Source organism: Gouania willdenowi, chromosome 1 (assembly GCF_900634775.1).
Source record: "Gouania willdenowi chromosome 1, fGouWil2.1, whole genome shotgun sequence".
NCBI lineage: Eukaryota > Metazoa > Chordata > Actinopteri > Blenniiformes > Gobiesocidae > Gouania > Gouania willdenowi.
The window spans coordinates 40,675,696-40,694,091 of NC_041044.1; the positions used below are offsets into that span (position 1 = coordinate 40,675,696).

The following is an 18,396-nucleotide window of genomic DNA, read 5'->3' on the forward strand; positions in this document are numbered from 1 at the left end:
ATGGAATCGTATCGGGAGTTGAGTGAATTGTTACATCCCTAACATTAAGGTTTTAGTGCCTTACATTAGTGGTGAAGCTATAATTTTGCTATCCACTTCGGTTACAATAATCAGAAACCCCTCTACAACCTTCTATGCAGGCGGAAGTCGGTCACGAGTTGTATGTATCACCAGACAATCTATAACACTGTCATGAAATTGATGAAATACTTTCTGGAAACTTTGACAAGTGTGTGTTCATCTGCGCTATCGAACAGAGAATGAATGAAAACTGCTGTGTCATGTCTAAAATGTATTTTATTAATGTGTAGACATTACTATGTTTAACCAGCCATTTAGAGGTGATAGACTAGTGCAAAGATGTAACTTTAATCACAGTGGAGGCCACAAAAATGTAATGGTCTGACCCCAGGGCAACATTATCAACATTCATGTCAGCATTTACAGGGTCCTTACAGCTTCAGTCAAATAAAATTCAAGACATTTTAGGACTATTTATTGCCATTTGAAATTAAATTTAAGACCATCTTCACAGTAAACACAATTGGGGGAAAAAATAAATGCCACATCCATTACATAGGGTTAGGGGAAATTGCAGACGTACTAATCAAAACCACACCATATTATTACAAAAATAGCCAGAAATCTATAAAACAAATAACCAAAATACAAAAAATTAAAACCATTAAGAAAAACAACAACATGGCCATTTCCCCATGTTGTTGAAAGCATCTACGTCACAGTTTTTTGTTGGTTTCGCATGATTGAAATGTGAGACTAATCACAATCACAAAATCATACTTATTATGTGTGAAAATTTAAGAATTTTGAAACATTGTTTTAAGACATTTTGGTGACAATTAAGGCCTTATTCATGTAAAAAGACCTTATGTAATGGTCTTCTGACAGGAATCCCCCAAAAGAGCATCAAACATCTACAGCTGGTTCAGACCGCTGCAGCTCGGGTCTGAACCAGAACAAAGAGGTCAGAACACATTACTCCAGTTTTAAAGTCTTTACACTGGCTCCCAGTCAGCCTCAGAATAGACTTTAAAGTTCTGCTGCTGGTATATAAATGTGTGAATGGGTTTGGTCCAGAATACATCAGTGACATGTTAGTCAGGTATGAACCCAGCAGGTCTCTCAGATCTATGGACACAGGTCAGATAGTGGAGCCCAGAGCTCACAGTAAACATGGTGATGCTGTGTTTAGTTGTTATGCTGCAAAGAAGTGGAACAAACTGTCAGCAGAGCTGAAGTCAGCATCACATGTGAACATTTTTAAATCAAAGTTAAAGGCACTTTTTTTCTCTACTGCATATGATTGAGAGAGAGATTTTTGGTCATGTTGTTGATGTAATGTGTTTGTTGATGATTTGAATTGATTTTACTGATGATTTTAAATGTACTTATTGATTTTAAACAATTGAATGCTTTACCATGTAAAGCACATTGAGTTGCCTTGTGTATGAAATGTGCTATACAAATAAATTTGCCTTGCCTTGCCTTCATTTCAGATATATGAATTTAATGCCTTTTAAGACTTTTTAGGGATCCGCAAGAACCCTGATTTAGAATAATGACCAATCTGAGCAATAATACAGCAAAGAACAAAAGCTTTAGTCTGTGTTTCTGCTGTTTTGTGTGTTTTTGGAGTATTTTTCCTGGCTTGCAGCAGGCTTCCCATGATTGGGCATGGGACAGGTGTACACCTGTGGCTAGGAAAAATAACATTTAGGGAGCTGAGAATCCACCAAGGAAAGAGAGAATGTTTGAGAGAGCAGAGGCAAGGGAATTGCATTCACTAGCACTTCTTACGAAGCAACCAACGACAGGTACAAAATCACAGTGTGCAGTGCATCAGCACCCATGTCACTGGCCATGTTTACATGGGAGCTTTAATTCCTCTTTAAAGCAGAATAAAAGTTAATTCCTCTTTAAACTGACCTTGTAAACACTTAATTCCCAATGATAATTTAATTCCAAATTTAACTTAATTCTGAATCAAGTGGCTGGTTTATTCCGTTTTAAATTCCGAATTAAATAATTCCTCATTCTTGTAAACAGTTAAAACTTATATCCGCTTTAAGTTCATTTCAGTTGTTCTGTACATGTGCGACTTGTGGTGATGACACGCTGGATGATGACATAATCCAACACGGCGGCCCGGAATAGAGCCGACACTATTTAATAAGAGCGTTAAAAGACATAAATATAATTAAAACACATGAACTTATCACACACATGGAGATCAGCAAACGGAACAGGCTTCATCGGACGGTTGATACTAAGACCCGGACACGGAGTAAATGCGTCCCCATACTGCTGCACAAGCTGTAATATCACCAAGTTTATCATTGTAACGGTTGTTAGAGCTATTATCTTTACCAGGAAGCAACTATTTATTCCTGGTTATTGTTTGACGGAGTTTTACTAGACTTTATTTACTGGTGATTAGTTCCTATCTCCTCCGCTCCGTGGACCAAAGTGTGTTACTGTTGAGTTGTTGCATTAAAACAACAATCAAAGTAAAGGTGAAAACAGTTCTCATGTGTGGTTTTCTGTGTTACAACCGACAATAAAATGTTGGTTGTGTGTTTCTCCCGATAGACGTTATCGACGTGATACGTCATTTTCGCCCCCTGTCCAATCAGAGCCTTCCCAACTCCCAAACCTAAAGTGGAATTAACTAAAGCCAAATAAACCGGTTTTTCATGTAAACCTCAGTTTGGGAATTACTATTACCATGTAAACATGAAGCGCAAGACATTCATTCCGAATTATTTAATGCAGAAAAACTCATTCCAAATTAAAAAAACATCATGTAACCGTGGCAACTGAGGAGTTTAGAACAGCCGTTGCTATGCCGGGGAAGAACCCCACATCACAGAACATCAAAGGAAGAGCAAGAAGTAGAACTCTAAAAAATAGAACAAAAGGCAGAACTAAAAACCCAGAGCTCATAGAGCAGTCACTTCCTCAGGAGAGAAAAAACAGAGTGAAAGCTCAAAGCTGCAGATAGGAGAGAATAGGAAACAGCTGGAACAACCCCTGATTCAAAGAAACACTAATACGTCCCGGAATTAACATCCTTCCCACAAATAAGACACAGCCCCTGAGCTACTCTTAAACGGTAAATCTCATGTTACAACCATCTTTTGGCACAAAGGACAATCTAACAACAAGTGTTTTGCTTAATGATTCTGATTCTTCTCTCCTTTAATATGTCTTTGTTGTGTTTTAATATATGAATCTGTTGTTTTTATATTATTCTGTGTATCTTTTTGTAATTTAGCATATTTTTTTCTGTAATATTGTATAATTTTTCTCCCAGTTTACTTTATTGTTGTCTTTTGTGTACGTTGTTATTTATTTTTGTTTGTTTTTATTTGTTTTATGTAATCCTGTATATTTTTCAGTGGTTTGGTTATCATTTTGTTGTCATTTTTGTGTGTGTATTTTAATAATCTTTTTGTGTGTTTTAAGAGTAATTCTGTGCATTGTTTTGCTATTGTTTTGTGTATTTATGTCATTTTGTATGTTTATGCTAACGGCAGCACAAAATTAGACCAAAGGCTGCTTGTGGCTCCTGTGCCACCAGTGTCCCATGTCTGGACACGTGTGACACTTCAATAGTGACTCAGAAGCAAGGTTGGAGTCAATCATAATTGCAATCACGCAATTGATAATTACAATTATGGCCTAATCATAAATGTAATTTTAGAAATATGTTGCTGTCATAATTGTAATTAAAATGTAATTATAATGTAATTGCCATGTTACAGTTCTACACATAGAGTATGTAGTTAACAATTAAAATATGTTCCATATCAAGCTTTCTCACATTTTACCATTTAATAAAAATGGCTCAGACACCCACAACAAAAATATTAAAATCTATATTTTCATTGATTAGGAAGTCTTAAGATAACCAAGAGATAGGAAAGTAATTAGATGATATATATTTGTTTTTAGTGTATTTTAAGGCTAATTTAGGACCCGTTATCATGAGAAATAAAAAAAATAAATAAAAGTTAACCTTTCTCTTGTGTTAGCTTTCTGTTAGCATCTCATATGATGACGGGTCTTGAGTCAGCTGTAAAATACACTTTTAAAATGGTAAAATGTGGGAAAGCTTCATATAAACATTTTAATAATTGTTAACTACATATGTGTAGAACATGGTTCACCAGTTTATTGTTAAATTATAATTGATATATTTTATTTAGAATTTTAAAGGCAATTGCAATTACCAAGTAAATTATCTAACCTCAACTAGAATTTAATGAGATTACAACAGCAACAAATTTTTAAAATTAAAATTACAATTATAACTACACCATCTTTGTAATTAATTATCAATTGTATGATTACAATTATAACTGACCCCAACCCTGCTCAGAAGCTGCCAGCTAATAATGGTAATCTAGTTTGTTTTAGTAGTACTTACAATACGTTTCCTTGTGTTTCAGGTTGTTTACCAAAGCAGTGACGGTGTACCAGTCATGAAGAGTGGGAATGAGATTGTCATGGATCAGTCCATGAGGAGAGAAACTGACCCCCAACCGCCTGCTGATGAGTGGTTTGATATCTTCAGTAATGGTCTGCTAAAGAAAAAGGTGCTACAGCCTGGAGGAGGAACAGACAGTTGGCCACAAGTTGGACAGATTGTGAAGATCAGTCTAATAACACGTCTGTTGAATGGGACGCTGGTCGAGGAGCTGCCGGAGTTCTGGTTCACTCTGGGAAACAAAGAAGTGATCCTGGCACTGGATGTGGCGGTGCGACTCATGGGAATGGGAGAGAAGGCGCTCATCCAGACAGATGGAAGATATGCATATGGACTCAGTGGAAATCTTTACCCTGAGATTCCGTCAATGGCTAATCTGTCACTTGAAGTGAAGCTGCTAAAAGCTATTGATGCTCCAGACCTGAAGCTGCTGTCCCCCACTGAGAAGATTGCTCTGGCCACCTGCAAGAAGGAGCAAGGCAATGTCCAGTATCGGCGCGGAGCCTACGACTACGCCATCCAAAAGTATGATGCTGCCATGGAAATAACACAGTCCATTTCTGAAGATGATATTAGTTCTGAAGAGGAGAACAAGCTGATGGAACTGAAAGTGAAATGTTTGAACAACATGGCTGCTTCTATGATGAAACTAGAACAATATGATGCAGCGCTAACGTGCTACAGCGCAGTGCTGATATATCAGCCTGAAAATGTGAAAGCGCTTCTCCACACGGGCAAGGTCCTGGCCTTGCATGATAAATACTCAGAAGCCATTCAAACACTACGGAAGGCCCTGGAGCTGGAGCCACACAACAAAACAGTTCAAGATGAGCTCTCCACGATGATGAAAAAGCACCGTGAGCATGAAGCAGCACAGCAAGCCATGGATGAGAAGATGTTGGAGAACCCGTCCAGCACCCACAAACATCAGGCCAAGTCAGCATGGGGTTTGAGCTGGAAGTGGCTGCTTGGTGCCACTGTAGTAGCCATTGGCGGCATCGCTCTGTCTGTGGCCATCTATGCTAGAAAATGATTCAAGAACTGTAGTAACGACATGACTTAAACACTGGAGCACATCTGGCAGTGCATTCTGACCATGTGGTCCATGAGGGTGAAAATATTTATCAGTTTATGACCTCCTCACTGTCACTCTGTTCTCTGTGACAAATGATGTCATCATCCTCTACAGTTACAAGATGCATTTTGTAGGGGAACAAAAGGTAATTATTATTCAAAAGTATAAATTATTAATTTGAATACTTTTGTTTGCCAGGAGTGCCATCTGAAATCGAGGTTTAATAAAAGTTTAAATGTAAAAAAAAAATTATGTTTACAATGTGTACGTTTTTATTTTACAAGCATCTATTCAAATAGGTTACAAGCATAATGATAAATACAGGGTGACTACGGGTTGGAAGAATATAAGAATATACAGTATATTTAAGACTTTTTAATACTACCTTAAAATTTAAGACCAAACTTATGATGGAAATACAGACCAAAGGGAAAATATATTGTTTTACAATTAAAGGCATTGATGTCAGTTAATATAATGTACAATAAGGAAAAATGGAAAAATTCAGTTGTTTAAGAACATTCTCCAAATGTTTTTATTAATGTGGAAAGAAAAGAAAAATATCAACACTGTCCAAAATTATATTTATTGTAACACAATTCTTACAACATTTAATATTAGCGAACAATAACCCAGTGATCAAAATTGACTGGAACCTGTGAGCAAACCAAACGCCAAAGTGTTTTTATCAGATCCTTCACTGTGTAATGCCTTATGTGGAGCTTTGATCTAAAATTAGGACTTCTAAGAAAATGTAAATAATTTGACTAAAACTGACTTTTGAAGGAAAAAAATTAATTATCAATCAATACAAATAATTCCAGCAAAGAAGCCACTAAACCATACCATTTGCTTATATGAATTGTCACTGACCATCCCACATTAGCAGCTTAGTTTCTGTCCTGGCTAATGAAACCTTATATTTCTATTATCTGAAACATAACAATATGAACACATCATTTTCATATGAAATGTTGTGAAAACAGAAATTCTGGGGTGAGGTAAAAGAGGTAGGTGAGAATGTAAGGGAAAAAGAAAATGTCTGACTGGACATCAAGGCATGTGCCTGAGTTCAGTTGATTTGTCTTCCAGCTCCCTCTCAACTAGAGCTGCAACAAATTATTATTTTCATAATCGATTAATTGGTCAATAAATTCATTGATTAATCGGATTAAAAAACACATATTTTCAGCCTCCCATTGTGAATGTAGTGAGAGGTCACCCTAAGGTGGACTTCATTAGCTACACGTGTCCATATATCAGCAGTGAGAGACAGTTTGCTGTTTGTGTTAAATGCAATCTTCACATTCTTTAAAGTCTTCATTTTTATCTCCATGTGCTTTGTTAAATGTCAAATATAAAATGTGTCGTTGACGGCAAAATGTGACCTGGATTAAAAGTGAGGATGATTGTAGTGAAACTTCATCTCCACTTGGGGCGACCATGGCTCAGTGGTCGCCCCAAGTGGAGATGAAGCCTCGAAGAAAGCGCAATATAAATCCAAGCCATTATTATTATTATTATTCATCCATGGACACATGCCTCATGTCAGTGACAATCATGTAGAGCAGGGGTCTCAAACTCAAAGTACCTGGGGACCACAGTAGGCAGAGTCTGGGTGAGGCTGGGCCGCATCAGGTATTCCACAAAAAAACTTTGGTAAAAAAAAAAAAATCTTCATAAACGTCATTACTAACAGATCTTTAAAAGTAGGGTAGGCAATTTTCGAAAGCAAGCATGATTTTGAATGTAGCCTCCCCGACTGCTCTGCCTTTATCCCCCTCCCCTCTTTGCTCTGTCTCACTCACATGCATGTGCACAGCTGCTGCAGAAGAGGAGCTCAGCTCATCGCTTATATTGTGTAATAATTTTGTTGTTTCATTCAGCAGTAAGAAAACACTAAACTTTACCATTATATATGTTAAACCAAAAACTCTGTTTTAACTCTGTCAGCTGTGACGCACTTTCAGTGTGCATGCAAGTAGTCGAGAACAAGCAGGGAGACAGGGAGACGTGATTGGTTAAAAAAAACTGTTTGTTTTTTTCCATTGGTTGATGTCATTACAGATTTACAGCTGCTACAGTTGATGGATTTTCTTTGTTCCTTTTCCAGAGCACATAAGATCTTAATTTCTGTCATGACATTTCAAACAAAAACTTAAAAAGTGTATCTTGAGAAAATCCAACATGACATGATGTCAGCTAGTTGCTGTTGCTCTCCTAGTAAAGTTTTCTTTTTTTTTTTAGCAATAAAGTTAAAGTCGCGTGTTTAGCCAACCAGACGCACGGAGAACCTAATTTCCGCTTTTTCTTCCGGCGACAACAAGGCAGATAATGAACCACTCGGCAGAAATCGCTTTTCTTTTTGCGCTTAATGTTCATGTATTTCGTGATGACATGAACATCATGACATTTGTAGATGGTAGAAAGTACAGAGATAGACAGCGGAAAAAAGGCAATCGCCAGTGGGGCGTTGACTATCCGTCGGGACAGTGAGACATTAGCCGATTATAGCCGATAGAAACCATGGGGCGCATTTACTGGCTTTTATTTTCTATAATAACCCCATGGAATCAGCTGTACGTTCCAGCCAACACCGAAGTTTTGTTGACGAAAACCGAGGCGAGTAGGTGGGTGGGTGGCGCCATCGGAGGTGTGCTTCCCTTGGTGACATCGTCAACGCGCAATGCTGTAAAGTGCCATTCATATTGTAACAAACTAGGTCCTATGTTCCTGAGTTATGTTCCACGTGTAGTTTATTCAATGTTTAACAGGTGTTGTGGTTTCCGATGCCATTTGAAGCATCGTTACGTGCGGCTTTCTCTGCCAATGTTCGTCTTTGTTTATATGAGTTCTGCATGTTGATTGGCTGGGAGGCTGGGGAAGGGCGGGCATTAGCGGAGAATGAGGGGTACATAATGTTTTAAGGACTTCCATTAAAAGCTGATAAATCTTTGATAACGGCTCGAGTCACATCATTACAATACAGTATAAAACACACGGGCCTCACTAACAATTACATTTTCACATTGTCCTGTGGGCAAAAAATTGTCGTCCCGCGAGCCGCGAGAATGAGACCTCTGATGTAGAGGATGTTCTGAATCACAGCTTCTCTCTGTGGTTACTTCATGTCTTTGACATCATGAAGTCTGTCATTGTTTGATGTTTTCTGATGAAATGAGAATGATAGTATAGCATTAGTATGTATTATAGCACAATTTACAACTACTCAAAAATGAACTTGTTTTATTTGCATTATTAGGTTAAGGGATGCTACTCGGACAAAGAGCAATACCCACACATACACTAACACAAAAAGTACAAGTACCTTAAAAATAAATCAAACAACTTGAAGTAGATGTGATAAGTTACTTTAACCCCAGTCTAAATGTAATTAATCCAGCCTCATTCCATTACAGACCAGACTTTATCTTTAAACTATTACCACCATTGTGTACAAGTTAAGTCTATATATAAAGCACATTTAAACACTGCTTAAGCTGATGAAACTAAAATAAAAAAAAAACTATCTCACACACGCACAGGTGCACACACATCACACAAACACTGGCGTGATTTAATTCCAAATTTAACTTAATTCCAAATTAGGTGGCTGGTTTATTCCGTTTTTAATTCAGAATTAAATAATTCTTCTTTTTTGTAAACAGTTAACAAAACTTAAATTCGCTTTAAGTTAATTCCGGTTGTTCTGTACATGTGCGACTTGTGGTGATCACACGCTGAACTTCTCTGCAGTTCACATGTAGATCGGCTCCTTAAAAAACTGCCAGCAGAACATTAAAGTCAATTTAAACGCCATGTAGGCCGCAATCAGGATGTCCTAACATACGATTCACAAATGTTTTCATCTTGGTTACAAACTGAAGCTCGTCAACCTAGAAAGGAAAACGCCATCTCATCTCTCAATCAACATAAACACCAATGTAAATCAATATCAGCAATGACAACAATTCTACATGGAACAAACAAACCCAATGAGACCAGACAATCTTCAGAGCTCCTTCAGAAGTCTACAGCAACTTGTTCATATTGTCGTTCAACAGAACACCACATCAGTAGATGTCCAGAGTATACTGTTCTGACTAAGGATCAGAAGATCAATTGGATAAAGGAAAACAGACGTTGTTGGCGCTGTGCTGGAACTCATCAATCTGCAAAGTGTGATCTAAAGAAATTCTGTGCCACCTGCAAAAGGAGATATCTGCAGATACTCTGTGATGTAAATCAGAGAACCAACAATTTTCCTGTTCCTGCTGTGAAGACACTGTACCTTGACAGACCAGTTGACAGTAATGGTGTCCTCCTTAAAGTCGTCAATGTGATTCTCCGCAATGGTGACCGAACTTTAAAAACATACGCTGTTCTCGATGATGGATCACAACGAACAATTCCGCTTCAATCAGCTGCTCAAAACCTCCACCTGATTGGACAATCAGAAAAATTATCACTAAGAACGGTTCGGCAGGACATTGAAACTCTTCATGGTTCATCTGTCAGTTTTCAGATCTCTCCCTCCGCACACCCAGAGAAGACCTTTACCATCCAACATGCTTTCACTGCAACCCAGCTGGCACTTTCTGACCACACTTATCCTGTACAAACCCTCCAGCAAAAATACAAGCATCTAAAAGACATTCCACGCCCATCCATAGAAAAGGCATCACCACTATTGCTCATTGGCTCAGATCACATTCATCTCATTACTCCTACAGCACCAATCAGGTTAGGCCCTTCAGGATCCCCTGTAGCTGTCAAAACCCTGTTAGGATGGACACTCCAAGGTCCAATCAGAGAAGTTCAGTCACACAATTCCCTAGTGTCTACGCAATGCTTGTTGTTGTCCATCGGACCCCCTGCAAAAGAGTTGCGTTACCATGTTGCAAAACTTTGGAAACTTGACACCCTTCCTGTACACAATGAGAAAGTCGTCATCAGATCGAGGCAAGACAAACAAGCCATGGAGCTTCCTAAAACCGCAACGAAAAGAGTTTTATTTAATGGTGTTCAACACTATGGCACTCCTCTTCTCAGGCAAGCAAACTCACACCTTCTGAATACACCTCAAACGGCAGTAATGTCAAGACTCAGTAACATCAAATCTCGACTATCCAAGGACCTGGACAAAGCAAGCTCATACTGTGAACAAATTTCAAAGCTAGAGGAAGCTGGATATGTGGTGAAGCTGACTCATGACAAAGTTTACAGCACCAGAAGCTTGGTATATTCCTCATCACAATGTTACTCACAATAAAAAAGATCGGATTGTTTTCGACTGTTCATTCACTTTCCAAGGTCAATGCCTCAATAAGTATCTTTTACCTGGACATATCCTGGGACCATCCCTCCTCGGTGTGGTGCTACACTTCAGACAACATGCTGTAGCAATAAGTGGGGACATTAAAGGCATGTTTCCCCAAATCTGCTTCCTGCCCCAAGACAAGCCTCTTCTTCGATTCCTCTGGTGTGATATGAAAGAGGACGTTCCACCAACAGTGTATCAATGGCAAGTTCTTCCTTTCGGTACCACTTGTAGTCGCTGCTGTGCGATTTATGCCCTGCAAACCCATGTAAAAGATGACCAACAATCAGACAAAGATGTGCTGTGTTCAGTAAACAAATGCTTCTATGTTGATAATTGCTCTCAAAGTTTTCTTTCAGCTCGAACACTCCTTGTTAAACTAAGAGCCACTCTTTCAGCAGGAGGCTTCGACCTCCATCAATGGGCAAGCAATGATCCTAATGTCATCAACCACTTACCTAGAGATGCAAGGTCTGAAAGCTGTGAACTTTGGCTGTCTGAAGAAAGGGCTGACCCCCAGGAGCGCACACTTGGACTGCTCTGGAACTGTAAACCTTACCAATTTGGTTACAAATTCAAGTCTGTGGAGACACACCTCATTACCATACATCACATCTATAGAGTCCTTGCACATCTGTATGACCCTTTAGGCTACCTCCTACCTTTCACAACTCGTGCAAAAGCTCTGGTTCAACAACTGTGGAGGACAGAGAGAGATTGGGATGATCCCCTTCTTCACCATGACTATTTTACAGCTTAGAATTCTTGGGAGGAAGAACTACAACACCTATCTCAAATCACCATTCCTCGCTGTTACACTTCTAAGAACATGGATGACCCAGAAACAATTCGAGACATCCACATCTTTTGTGATGCTTCTGAACAAGCCTATGTGTGAGTGGTTGCATATTTTAGATCAGAGGATAGCAAAGGCCAAGTGGAGCTGAGTTTCATACTTGCTCGTTTCCGTGTCTCGCCAAAACGGCAGCTGTCAGTGCCAAGCACTTGGCTATGTATCTTTAGACATTGCAGATGTTGATCCAGTCACCCCCACCTTCTCGTTATGGGACGACATGATGCATCAATCCCTCTGGTATCTTATCCAGATTCTGAACTCCTCAGTCGACGGCGTTGGCGCCATTCACAGATAATGTCTGACCATTTCTGGAAACATTTTATTAAATCCTACCTACCATCACTACAAATATGGCAGAAATGGAAAAGGGACTAACCAAAGTTCAAGTTGAACTGTTGTTATGATCCTTGATCCCCAACTACCAAGAGCTCTTTGGCCTGTAGGAGAAGTGACCCGACTAATCCCAAGTAAAGATGAACTCATCAGGGCAGCTGAAGTTCTAGTGAAAGACAAGACCTACATCAGACCAGTTGCAAAACTAATCCCACTACCTTCCCTTCGTGAGGACCTTCTCTAGTTGATTTTTTTATTTTATTTTATTTCTCACTAGAAATAAGGGGCGATCGTAGCAAAGATCACTAGTTTTTCCTACAGGTTCTCTCTCTCTCTTTTTTACTGCACCTCCCTTCAGTACACTTCCTTGTTTTTTTTTCCTTTTTTCCCCCTTGATTGCATGCGGTTTGCATTCTGTCACTGATTAGTAGGTTGCATTCACCTGATCAGTGCTTATTTAAGATGGCAGTCCCCTGCACTCAGGTTTGGATCTTCACATGGGGTAGCAGTTCAGCAATGGTAAGGTGTCTTCATTAGGGTTTTAGTTATCAAGTACTTAATTTACCATTATTTCCTTTAGAAAGTAACTTTAAGTTGACTTGTTTATTATTCTAATATTATTTTATTTTGTCTTTCAGCACCGAGGTCAATCATTTCATGTATGTTTTTTTCTGTTACCCTCGTTGCCTCCGAAGCTGATCGAATAAACCTCTTGAACTGATATCCAGTCTCATTGTCTGAAAAGGGCATTCTGACCCGATGCCCATGGTGACAGCCCCTTTCATTAGAATCCTTCACCACAGTTACAGCTACTATCTTTACCAGGAAGCAACTATTTATTCCTGGTTATTGTTTTACGGAGTTTTACTAGACTTTATTTACTGGTGATTAGTTCCTATCTCCTCCGCTCCGTGGACCAAAGTGTGTTACTGTTGAGTTGTTGCATTAAAACAACAATCAAAGTAAAGGTGAAAACAGTTCTCATGTGTGGTTTTCTGTGTTACAACCGACAATAAAATGTTGGTTGTGTGTTTCTCCCGATAGACGTTATCGACGTGATACGTCATTTTCGCCCCCTGTCCAATCAGAGCCTTCCCAACTCCCAAACCTAAAGTGGAATTAACTAAAGCCAAATAAACCGGTTTTTCATGTAAACCTCAGTTTGGGAATTACTATTACCATGTAAACATGAAGCGCAAGACATTCATTCCGAATTATTTAATGCAGAAAAACTCATTCCAAATTAAAAAAAACATCATGTAACCGTGGCAACTGAGGAGTTTAGAACAGCCGTTGCTATGCCGGGGAAGAACCCCACATCACAGAACATCAAAGGAAGAGCAAGAAGTAGAACTCAAAAAATAGAACAAAAGGCAGAACTAAAAACCCAGAGCTCATAGAGCAGTCACTTCCTCAGGAGAGAAAAAACAGAGTGAAAGCTCAAAGCTGCAGATAGGAGAGAATAGGAAACAGCTGGAACAACCCCTGATTCAAAGAAAGACTAATACGTCCCGGAATTAACATCCTTCCCACAAATAAGACACAGCCCCTGAGCTACTCTTAAACGGTAAATCTCATGTTACAACCATCTTTAGGCACAAAGGACAATCTAACAACAAGTGTTTTGCTTAATGATTCTGATTCTTCTCTCCTTTAATATGTCTTTGTTGTGTTTTAATATATGAATCTGTTGTTTTTATATTATTCTGTGTATCTTTTTCTAATTTAGCATATTTTTTTCTGTAATATTGTATAATTTTTCTCCCAGTTTACTTTATTGTTGTCTTTTGTGTACGTTGTTATTTATTTTTGTTTGTTTTTATTTGTTTTATGTAATCCTGTATATTTTTCAGTGGTTTGGTTATCATTTTGTTGTCATTTTTGTGTGTGTATTTTAATAATCTTTTTGTGTGTTTTAAGAGTAATTCTGTGCATTGTTTTGCTATTGTTTTGTGTATTTATGTCATTTTGTATGTTTATGCTAACGGCAGCACAAAATTAGACCAAAGGCTGCTTGTGGCTCCTGTGCCACCAGTGTCCCATGTCTGGACACGTGTGACACTTCAATAGTGACTCAGAAGCAAGGTTGGAGTCAATCATAATTGTAATCACGCAATTGATAATTACAATTATAATGTAAGCGATGTAATTTTAGAAATATGTTGCTGTCATAATTGTAATTAAAATGTAATTATAATGTAATTGCCATGTTACAGTTCTACACATACAGTATGTAGTTAACAATTAAAATATGTTCCATATCAAGCTTTCTCACATTTTACCATTTAATAAAAATGGCTCAGACACCCACACCAAAAATATTAAAATCTATATTTTCATTGATTAGGAAGTATAAAGATAACCAAGAGATAGGAAAGTAATTAGATGATATATATTTGTTTTTAGTGTATATTAAGGCTAATTTAGGACCCGTTATCATGAGAAATAAAAAAAATAAATAAAAGTTAACCTTTCTCTTGTGTTAGCTTTCTGTTAGCATCTCATATGATGACGGGTCTTGAGTCAGCTGTAAAATACACTTTTAAAATGGTAAAATGTGGGAAAGCTTCATATAAACATTTTAATAATTGTTAACTACATATGTGTAGAACATGGTTCACCAGTTTATTGTTAAATTATAATTGATATATTTTTTTTAGAATTTTAAAGGCAATTGCAATTACAAAGTAAATTATCTAACCTCAACTAGAATTTAATGAGATTACAACAGCAACAAATTTTTTAAAATTAAAATTACAATTATAACTACACCATCTTTGTAATTAATTATCAATTGTATGATTACAATTATAACTGACCCCAACCCTGCTCAGAAGCTGCCAGCTAATAATGGTAATCTAGTTTGTTTTAGTAGTACTTACAATACGTTTCCTTGTGTTTCAGGTTGTTTACCAAAGCAGTGACAGTGTACCAGTCATGAAGAGTGGGAATGAGATTGTCATGGATCAGTCCATGAGGAGAGAAACTGACCCCCAACCGCCTGCTGATGAGTGGTTTGATATCTTCAGAGATGGTCTGCTAAAGAAAAAGGTGCTACAGCCTGGAGGAGGAACAGACAGTTGGCCACAAGTTGGACAGATTGTGAAGATTAGTCTAATAACACGTCTGTTGGATGGGACGTTGGTCGAGGAGCTGCCGGAGTTCTGGTTCACTCTGGGAAACAAAGAAGTGATCCTGGCACTGGATGTGGCGGTGCGACTCATGGGAATGGGAGAGAAGGCGCTCATCCAGACAGATGAAAGATATGCATATGGACTCAGTGGAAATCTTTACCCTGAGATTCCGTCAGGGGCTGATCTGTCACTTGAAGTGAAGCTGCTAGAAGCTATTGATGCTCCAGACTTGAAGCTGCTGTCCCCCACTGAGAAGATTGCTCTGGCCACCTGCAAGAAGGAGCAAGGCAATGTCCTTTATCTGTGCAGAGCCTACGACTTCGCCATCCAAAAGTATGAAGCTGCCATGGAAATAACAGAGTCCATTTCTGAAGATGATATTAGTTCTGAAGAGGAGAACAAGCTGATGGAACTGAAAGTGAAATGTTTGAACAACATGGCTGCTTCTATGATGAAACTAGAACAATATGATGCAGCGCTAACGTGCTACAGCGCAATGCTGATATATCAGCCTGAAAATGTGAAAGCGCTTTTCCACACGGGCAAGGTCCTGGCCTTGCAGGATAAATACTCAGAAGCCATTCAAACACTACGGAAGGCCCTGGAGCTGGAGCCACACAACAAAACAGTTCAAGATGAGCTCTCCACGATGATGAAAAAGCACCGTGAGCATGAAGCAGCACAGCAAGCCATGGATGAGAAGATGTTGGAGAACCCGTCCAGCACCCACAAACATCAGGCCAAGTCAGCATGGGGTTTGAGCTGGAAGTGGCTGCTTGGTGCCACTGCAGTAGCCATTGGCGGCATCGCTCTGTCTGTGGCCATCTATGCTAGAAAGTGATTCAAGAACTGTAGTAACGACATGACTTAAACACTGGAGCACATCTGGCAGTGCATTCTGACCATGTGGTCCATGAGGGTGAAAATATTTATCAGTTTATGACCTCCTCACTGTCACTCTGTTCTGTGTGACAAATTATGTCATCATCCTCTACAGTTACAAGATGCATTTTGTAGGGGAACAAAAGGTAATTAATATTCAAAAACATGAATTATTAATTTGAATACTTTTGTTTGCCAGGAGTGCCATCTGAAATCGAGGTTTAATAAAAGTTTAAATGTAAAAAAAAATTATGTTTACAATGTGTACGTTTTTATTTTACAAGCATCTATTCAAATAGGTTACAAGCATAATGATAAATACAGGGTGACTACGGGTTGGAAGAATATAAGAATATATATTTAAGACTTTTTAATACTACCTTAAAATTTAAGACCAAACTTATGATGGAAATACAGACCAAAGGGAAAATACATTGTTTTACAATTAAAGGCATTGATGTCAGTTAATATAATGTACAATAAGGAAAAATGAAAAAATTCAGTTGTTTAAGAACATTCTCCAAATGTTTTTATTAATGTGGAAAGAAAAGAAAAATATCAACACTGTCCAAAATTATATTTATTGTAACACAATTCTTACAACATTTAATATTAGCGAACAATAACAGTGATCAAAATTGACTGGAACCTGTGAGCAAACCAAACGCCAAAGTGTTTTTATCAGATCCTTCACTGTGTAATGCCTTATGTGGAGCTTTGATCTAAAATTAGGACTTCTAAGAAAATGTAAATAATTTGACTAAAACTGACTTTTGAAGGAAAAAAATTAATTATCAATCAATACAAATAATTCCAGCAAAGAAGCCACTAAACCATACCATTTGCTTATATGAATTGTCACTGACCATCCCACATTAGCAGCTTAGTTTCTGTCCTGGCTAATGAAACCTTATATTTCTATTATCTGAAACATAACAATATGAACACATCATTTTCATATGAAATGTTGTGAAAACAGAAATTCTGGGGTGAGGTAAAAGAGGTAGGTGAGAATGTAAGGGAAAAAGAAAATGTCTGACTGGACATCAAGGCATGTGCCTGAGTTCAGTTGATTTGTCTTCCAGCTCCCTCTCAACTAGAGCTGCAACAAATTATTATTTTCATAATCGATTAATTGGTCAATAAATTCATTGATTAATCGGATTAAAAAACACATATTTTCAGCCTCCCATTGTGAATGTAGTGAGAGGTCACCCTAAGGTGGACTTCATTAGCTACACGTGTCCATATATCAGCAGTGAGAGACAGTTTGTGTTAAATGCAATCTTCACATTCTTTAAAGTCTTCATATTTTATCTCCATGTGCTTTGTTAAATGTCAAATATAAAATGTGTCGTTGACGGCAAAATGTGACCTGGATTAAAAGTGAGGATGATTGTAGTGAAACTTCATCTCCACTTGGGGCGACCATGGCTCAGTGGTCGCCCCAAGTGGAGATGAAGCCTCGAAGAAAGCGCTATATAAATCCAAGCCATTATTATTATTATTATTCATCCATGGACACATGCCTCATGTCAGTGACAATCATGTAGAGCAGGGGTCTCAAACTCAAAGTACCTGGGGACCACAGTAGGCAGAGTCTGGGTGAGGCTGGGCCGCATCAGGTATTCCACAAAAAAACTTTGGTAAAAAAAAAAAAATCTTCATAAACGTCATTACTAACAGTTCTTTAAAAGTAGGGTAGGCAATTTTCGAAAGCAAGCATGATTTTGAATGTAGCCTCCCCGACTGCTCTGCCTTTATCCCCCTCCCCTCTTTGCTCTGTCTCACTCACATGCATGTGCACAGCTGCTGCAGAAGAGGAGCTCAGCTCATCGCTTATATTGTGTAATAATTTTGTTGTTTCATTCAGCAGTAAGAAAACACTAAACTTTACCATTATATATGTTAAACCAAAAACTCTGTTTTAACTCTGTCAGCTGTGACGCACTTTCAGTGTGCATGCAAGTAGTCGAGAACAAGCAGGGAGACAGGGAGACGTGATTGGTTAAAAAACACTGTTTGTTTTTTTCCATTGGTTGATGTCATTACAGATTTACAGCTGCTACAGTTGATGGATTTTCTTTGTTCCTTTTCCAGAGCACATAAGATCTTAATTTCTGTCATGACATTTCAAACAAAAACTTAAAAAGTGTATCTTGAGAAAATCCAACATGACATGATGTCAGCTAATTGCTGTTGCTCTCCTAGTAAAGTTTTCTTTTTTTTTTTAGCAATAAAGTTAAAGTCGCGTGTTTAGCCAACCAGACGCACGGAGAACCTAAT

At 38.3% G+C, this 18,396-nt stretch overlaps 1 protein-coding gene and 2 pseudogenes across 1 annotated transcript in view; 2 read left to right on the forward strand and 1 right to left on the reverse strand.

The window, feature by feature from the left end:
• dok7b (docking protein 7b) overlaps positions 1 to 18,396 on the reverse strand; it is a 131,194-nt gene that overhangs the window by 44,395 nt on the left and 68,403 nt on the right. The gene's annotated exons all lie outside the window — the stretch shown is intronic.
• LOC114470916 (peptidyl-prolyl cis-trans isomerase FKBP8 pseudogene) lies at positions 2,961 to 5,543 on the forward strand (annotated as a pseudogene).
• LOC114467690 (peptidyl-prolyl cis-trans isomerase FKBP8 pseudogene) lies at positions 13,492 to 16,167 on the forward strand (annotated as a pseudogene).